The sequence below is a fragment of the Neopelma chrysocephalum genome, unplaced genomic scaffold (genome assembly GCF_003984885.1).
Source record: "Neopelma chrysocephalum unplaced genomic scaffold, ASM398488v2 Primary Assembly neopelma1_80b, whole genome shotgun sequence".
NCBI lineage: Eukaryota > Metazoa > Chordata > Aves > Passeriformes > Pipridae > Neopelma > Neopelma chrysocephalum.
This window is the reverse complement of record NW_020897742.1, coordinates 3,425,721-3,433,838: the sequence shown is the minus strand read 5'-3', so window position 1 is coordinate 3,433,838 and position 8,118 is coordinate 3,425,721.

Genomic DNA, 8,118 nt, shown 5'->3' with positions numbered 1-8,118 from the left:
TGACCTGAGTGCTTTACTGTAAACTCTATTCAGTGGATGGCTATAAATGCTGGCACAGTATCCCAACACTCATTTTGTTTCATAAAAATGCAAATAAATAAATAAGGTGCCTCTTGAGAGCTGCTTTGCATTCCTTAAAAGCTCTGGCCCAGAAGGGGGAGATCATAAGGAGGTGTGAAAATTTAGCACTAAGGTCTTAATTCTGCTGTCATTCCCATGGTTGCACCAGCTGTTCCAGGAAACAAGAACTGCTCCCTGGAGAACAGGAGCAGGACGGGAATTAATGGAGCAGTGTGGCTTTGCACCAACCAAGGATCACATCTGATATGCCTAGCACACTAATGGCTCCACATAAATAAGTAATGATACCCTCTCCTCAGGGAGGGGGTGGTGTGATAGAGGATGAAATCCTGGACTTTTACAGCCAATGCCAGACTTCCCCTTGACATCAGCCAGGCCTGAATTTCACCATAATGGGATTTGTTTCAGTGTAGACTTTCTTCTCGGTAACTGTGTGTTGTTCTGAGAAAACATCCCTGATAGTCAGGACAGCGAACATTTACACAACTGAATATACCCACTGATTTAATGCCCCAGTTTGCCACTGGAACATGTCACTTCAGAGGCAGCTCTGTGGCTTTAAATTCCAGTAGCATATTTCAACAGGTTTCAAGGGGCTGAAAACAAAATTTCCAAGGATAAATGACTTCTTTTGTGATTACAGAATTCCACCATGGGAGTCTCCAGGTTAAATACACAGTGAACATGGAAAGGAGTGAATCTTGGTTGTAGTTTTGAATGCAGCTGATGCCTTAAACCCCAATGGTTTTCTTATTTTTCTACCTTATAAGTTTTATAGGTAATAGAAGAAGATTTTAGAAACACTCCTTTCTCCCTCCTCCCCGTAGTACCCCTTAGTTTATACATTCCTTAATCCTCTCACCCCATTCCATACCCCCCATGTCAACCCTATTCCCGTATCCAGTAGAAAATGTTTAGTCTCTTAGTCAAGGCAAGCCTGTCTTGTTTGGAGAACGCTTGTATCTTGGCCTAAACGGCAGGACAGAGTCAAGGAACTGGGTGACTCTGCTCTCTGTACCCCGAAGATGATGAAGGATGATGAAGAGGGGGTCCCAAAAAGCCCCCCGACCCAATTCCAGGAGGTGGGCCAGGGGGTGGACCAGAGCAAAAGTCAGAGGGTGGACACACTTGGGATTGGCCAGATATTGTTATAAATGTAACATCTCGGGCACAGCCCGGCGCGCGTGTCGTTTACCATCTATTGCCTTGGCACAATTAAACCCTTTCTTATCTCACCCCAACTAATGGCTCCTAGATTTTTTCTAAGCACCAGCTGAGCAGGCATCACAGCGGACATGGGTCTTGAAGATGTTCCTGTACTGTAAATGAATTATTTGGATCTTGTCTTAACTATGTCCCTGAATAAATCTAGAGCAAAAATGATCCATCAAAATTACCATGCTTGAAGAAAACAAAATTCCTTAACCAGAACCAATTAAAAGAATGTAATAGTTAATCTCATACATATCTGCCTTTCATTTCCCTAGCAAACCATGTAGTTTCTGATAAACTAATCTGTCTGGGAGTTTTCTGGATCTATAATGAGATGCTTTAACTGTCCCACTGCCATAACAATGGGAGTTGAATGTGAGAAAATATCAGTATTATAAATTTGGAGAAGGCATAGTGCATGATTACTAGTGCCTATAATATACTTATGATAGTCTTGCTTGAAATTATTGCAATGTAAATTAAAGTCATGTCCTGAAGTTCCAGACAAGTAGAAAGTTCTCTATTACTGAAAAAATCCTTATTACTCCTATAATGAGTTTCATTTGTGCAATCTATCCACACCAGAAGCTGCAGATGTAATCTGAGGTAACTGTTTGGGGGACAGTTTCGGATTTTGGGAGGATCTGGTCCTACAAAAGATTCTGAGAAGGCACAGATCTGTCTGCTGTAAGGACTTGCTTCCAGCCCTGTTGGAGGCTCCTCATTGGTCCCAGTTTGCTCCCATGGCAATGATCCAGTGCATTGTGTCTGTGACCAAAGACACCAGTGGGGTTTGCAGGGCTGCAAGGGCAGGATTGGAGCCGAAAACTGCAAAGCATTTGTGTGGCAAAGTGTCTACGGGGACTGAAGGCAGATCTCCAGAGCAGCAAGGATAGGACAGTACAGCTCTCAGTAAAGAGGAGCAGCATCAAATGAACGATTACTGTGTCACCAAATGGGAGGTCCTATTTGATTCTTTACTTTATATACATTGTGCTGGTCTGCTTTCCTGGGTTTGCACCTGCTCATCCTCCTGGAGAAAGATTTCTGTATTCAAGTACTGGCTCAGTGAGCTGGTGACTAGAGGAAGTTCAGCTTTTAACCTGGTGACTTTCTATTTTAGTTTTCCCCATTTCTAGCTAGTGTCTGAGACAAATAAAAATTATTCCTCAGGACACTGTTAACTATCAGAGAATAGGGTTACATATATGAATATATACGTACAAGTAAGAATTACTGATTTGTAACCACTTTGTAAACCATCACATATATTTTTACTGAACAGTAAATAAAATTTAGACTCTTAGTTTTCAATAGAAGTTAAATTTCTATGTGAAAATTTTATTATAAGTGGCACTATCTAGACAGCAATAAATCAATGTCACAATTTTTAATATGATTTAATATTCATAAAGAAAATTGGAAAAAATCTATTGATAATGATAAAAAAATTCTGATAAGAATTTCTTTTATGTTCAAAGTCTCAATTCTGCTGGAGGTCTCTGCCTGTGCAATACTCAGTTACAGATATACACAAAACTTCTAAGATCTTGAACATTTTCTGTGGTATCCATATTACATATAATATGCATAAAGTTCCAGTGTAAAAATAGCAATATTCACAATTTATCACTGGCTTTTTCAGGACAGGAGTAAGAATTAAAGCAAAGTACTTCAAAGCTAATTTAGGAATAGTATGTGAAGACATGACTCTTATATTCTTTAATTTTTTTCTATAATATCCCATTCCCCAGAATACATCTTTTTCTTAAAATCCATCTTTTCCTTAAAATCCATCTTTTCCTTATATTTTAAAGCTTCACACTTCTTGAGTTACTTTGATGACAGAATGATTTGTTTCAAAATCCTGCATTTCTCTGTACATCATAAAAGTATATCTCTCCTTCCTAATGAAGTAACTTTAGTCAAAGCATGGAAAGCCAGCAGTAAATTTTAATGCATTGGAGTTTAAAATAAGCATGGTCCTAGTTTTAGATTCAAAAGTCTGTCAGGGCAGTATTCTGTTTGCAACAGCAATTGCCTTAGGCAGCACTGCAGTTTAAGTGAGAAGCCAATAAAATATCTGACCAAATGGTTATTGCTATGAAATAAATCTCATACATGAAAAATATCTAACTGGTCCTATTTGTATTTATAACAATACAAATCAATGTTTGAATAAATATTAGAAGCAAAAAATTAATTTGATGAAATTATTATTTATCCTAAAATACTACACTATGCCTTTGAAATGGTTAAAACTGGGAGACCCCCAGGAGAATCTGGGTTAGGCTTGTACACAGCTGGGATAGAGAATTCAACACAGCTCTTTTCTTAGTGGTTTCCCAGATGGGTCTATTTTTCTTCAGTTGTTTAAGCTTCACACCTACTTCATTGATGGTTAAAACTGCACAGGAGTTTAACAATTTTTTTGTCAGACTTAGGTGGCTTTAAAGATATACATGATATTTCTTATTTCCTTTTCCTCAAAACGTATATACTTTTATTTTTTTTTATACAAAACCCTCCAATTAGCATCTTTATTTTCCCTTAAAATTACTTCTGAGAAATATTTCAATGTCAACCATAAATTTATCATTAAGTTCGAGTGTTAACACCCACCGAAATGAACAGGGCTAGACTTTGTCTTTTCAAATATAATGTACTTTGTTTTCTATAGTTTAAAAAAGACAACTATGCATGAGCTTTCACCAGCTTCTACTCAGTGCGTATTCAGAAGCTCTTTTTCAGAAGCATAAAAACTTGAAATGTGCATTTTAAAAAATGAAAGCACATGTGGTGCAAAATCTGAATCTGTCACAGGAATTAGATAAATAGTTCAAATGGGCCAGATCTAGCCAATGAACAGAATGTTTAACATCAGTGATTTATACTATTTCCCTTTCATGTTATAATAATTGTCACAAATTGAATTTATGTTGTGTCATTTCCTGTTCTAGCTGCAATCTTTGCTTCAAGAAAAAAGGTTTCAGAACTTTAATGCCTTTACTGTTCTTGGAAAGATAACAGTAAACAGGACTATGTTATGATTTCATTGCTCGGTTATTCGTGTTCTTTCTTTCTATAGCCTTCAGGGAGAACTAGAAGGAAAGGACAAGACAAAGCATTGGCTTCCCATCGAAAACACAAGGAATTGGACTGTCACTGCTGAAGGCAAAAAGTGAGCAGGAGAAAATGATGCTCCCCAAATTATTCCACAACAGGAAGCCCTATAAATGTCTCCCATGCTTCTACTAGATCTGCATCAATTTGCAGTGTGAGCAACAGAAAGGGCAGATGTTGGATCAAAGAGGAAACATTTACCTAAACAATGAAAAAGCACTCTCCCAGCTTGTCTATACCCAAGTCAAGCCAGATTGCACAGAGCCATTACTTGTGAACAGAGGCAGAAGATTTCTATTAAGCATGGTGTTGCCTGATAGCAGCAAAAGGAAAGAGACAGTGAGCATGAGGAGAGACATGAATTCCTAGTAGAAATTCAGTCCAGAAGCCAGCAAGAAATCATTAAGAATGTATATATTTCTTCACGATATCTAATGTGATAATATTGCCTTTATTGACATGATACATGCCTGTCAGCTCTACAGTGGAGTTCTCCCTACTGAACTGCACATATCTGGAAATTAAATGCATTGACTCATTCAGCAATATGTTGAAACAAACAGTAAAGCTGTCCTAGAAGTTCTCTTGTCACCATGGCAGGAAAGAAATATCAAAGAGTGAATTTAGTCTATATTCTTCAGAGTTGAATTAAAACAGAGGCCTCCTCCAGCCAAATAATATTGTAATTCTCTAATATAACCATAATATCCCAGCAAGAAATGTAATTAATATTCCTCCAAACAGGAAGTGGGCTACTGGGTCATCTGTTGCATCTAAATCTCCCCCTTCCTGCAAAGCACACATTTCTCCTCCATTAGAAATAAGTCACAAAGACCTCTCCAGCAGCATGTTTAGCTAGATGGATTATTCCAGACTAGGAAAGGGAGAAAGTCCTCCAGAGACTTTAAGCAGCCCATTGTCATGGAAGTGGGGTGTGGAACTAGATAACCTTTAAGGTCCCTTCCAACCCAAATCATGCTATGATTCTGTGATTTTGCTGCATCTCTCTCTTTTCCATACTGTAAGCAGGAGCTGGGCATTGAATGACTGCAATGGCAATGTGCTCCTCAGGCTGTTGATGGTACAGCAGAGGAGGTCAGGAGGAACCTGTGCAGTAGAGCTGAAGCCATGTGCCTACAAGGTCTCCCTGGCACAGCCTCTCCCTGCAGACAGTGCCAGAGGAAAGGGAGGGTTTGGGGAACAGATGGGTGGGAGGGCAGGGAAACTGGATGAGCACCCAGCCTGCTCCAATCTCCAGGACCAAGGTGGACCCAGGAGCAATGCAAACAGTATTACCACCTCCACTGCTCTTTCAACTGCTCCTTGTCTACTTCCACAGGATAAATATCTAACAAACTACTGTCTACCCTCCATTACCTGAATGAATGGAGAAGGGAGTCTGCTGGATTTTTGGCACGTGCTGTAGCTCTCAGAAACACTGATCATCCCAGGAAGCACTGGATCCATCAGCTGTGCTCTGAAGAGCTGCTCTGCATATGGATAGTAAATCTGATGCATCAGGAGGACTTTAGATTTACCATGAGGGTAAACCATGCATCTGCTTAGTGCATACATTGTAGGTGCATTGTGTTCCAGATGCATACATACCACTGATCAGCCCAGACACAGTTTCTCTGAATTTGGAAGCTGCTCTAAAAGAAATCTGGTTAGATCTGCTGCTCTAGGGAAACCACTAAATATCTTGAAATTTGGGATGGATGGGTAAAGTTAAACACCACCAACATAAAACCTCCAGAGAGAATACACATTCCTAACATTCTGGTACATTATAATCTCTTCATCTGTAAAATAATTTCTTTCCTCTTGACTTACAGTTTATCTAGGAAATAGATATCAGTGATTCATAATCCCCATCCTCTTCTACCTGTAAAAATTACAGGGATGCTGAAAAGACTGAAGAAAATTTGGATAGCTGGGACTTCCTATCCTACCCAGCTTCAAAAGGACCATATTGCACCTCTGGTGTTGGATATTGTTCCAAAGGTCTGTAATGATACAGAGTAGCCCTAAAGCCACTGCACTGCCTTGATGTGAATGCTTTCACACACCTTATTATTTTGATCCCAATATTGTTTATAAGGTTTCCTTACCCTACTTTGGAAATGCTCTCAGCTTCTGTTCTGATCGTTTTTCCATCATCTTTTTTTTCATTTCAGCTTCATTGAGAACAATAAGAGCAGAAGTAGAGAATCAGTCCTGGTCAGATTCTGACTACACATCCCAGATTCACACACCAATAAATCTAGTCACTTCTAGTGGAATTACTTCAAAATTTTACTGGAACAGAGTCAGGATATGAAGGCCAAAGGTTTAGAGCTCAGCTTCCACTCCAGCAGCTAAGCCAATGTCCCCTTTACAGTAAGCGGATATGGAAGGTGACAGGATCACTGCAGGGGGTTGTTTTTGTCAAGCTTCTACAGCACAACTTGCATGCTCCTAACACTTCTCTGGAGGAATATCTCTGCACAGAAAAAGTCGCTTGCTCTTGCAGAGTGAAAAGCCTGCCTAAATTTTGAATGCACAGCTAAATAAAATACCAAGATTTTTAGACACGTCTTGTATTAGCAGCTCGCATTCAGGGAAACTAAACCTTCCAGTTGCTGGATCCTTTTCTGGGCATACTTCATTTTTCTAGCTGCTTAAAACACTCATGTGGGGCAGAGTTTTAAGTTTTGCTCTGTTCTTCCTTCAAACCTTAATTGGTCAAACTCAAATTGATAGTGCATATCTCTTAGAATGCAGATGAGCTAAGAAAATAAAGGGTCTTTGGGATTATGATCACTTGGAACACAGGGACTGGCACAACCTTTTACCTGTCTTGTGTTTTTTAGTATGGACAAACAAGTAGATTTTTTTTTTAGAGCTTGCAGTATAACCTCCTCATTATCACATTTGTCGAAACAGATGGGAAAGCATTTGGAAGGGCTGCTTAGAAAGTGGTGCTTTCTACAAAAAGAAAGTTGTATTTAAACACTGTTATTCAAGTTGTTGGGGAGGCAACAAATTCAGCTTCCCAAATCTGATCCATTTGCATAATTCATCTTTTGTTCTTCAGTTTTCTGCTTGCTGTTCACATTCCCTTCTTGCCCTTTACAACTCCACTGAGTAGGATATGTTTGAGATATAGGACCAACATAAGTTCATGTATTTTACAATCCCAACAACCATTTACAGGGTTTTTTCCACTTTTTTGTGGCTTCATTTGGGCTGGATTTGAATTTTCTGAAAGATATCTGTTCAGTTGAATAACCTCTTGAGTTTTACAATTATCCCATACTGTTTTGCCTTCCTCCTTCTTTTCTTTTTTTTTACTTCATTCTTTTTACATGCCTTCTGTGACTGTTAAGAGATATTCTAAGACTTTTAATTTTGCTTCTTTTGATTTTAAAGCTTTTTTTATTATTATTTGAATGGGTAGGCAGCTGGTGTTCTGTGACAAGAGCAGTAATTTTCTTTCTAATGAATAGTTTATTTGAGGAAAAAAGCAATTCTGGATGTCCCAAAACTATTAAAAAATTTAGGTCAAATTCATGAAATAGTTTTGGCTGGATAAACAACAACTTTGATATGTTACATTGGAAAAACTGATGGATAAGGAATCAGCTACCTTTCATCTGTTGGTTTTGAAGCTCTCTCAACCTTATTTCTCTGAATTTCCTCTTCCTGAGGGATGCCAAGTGT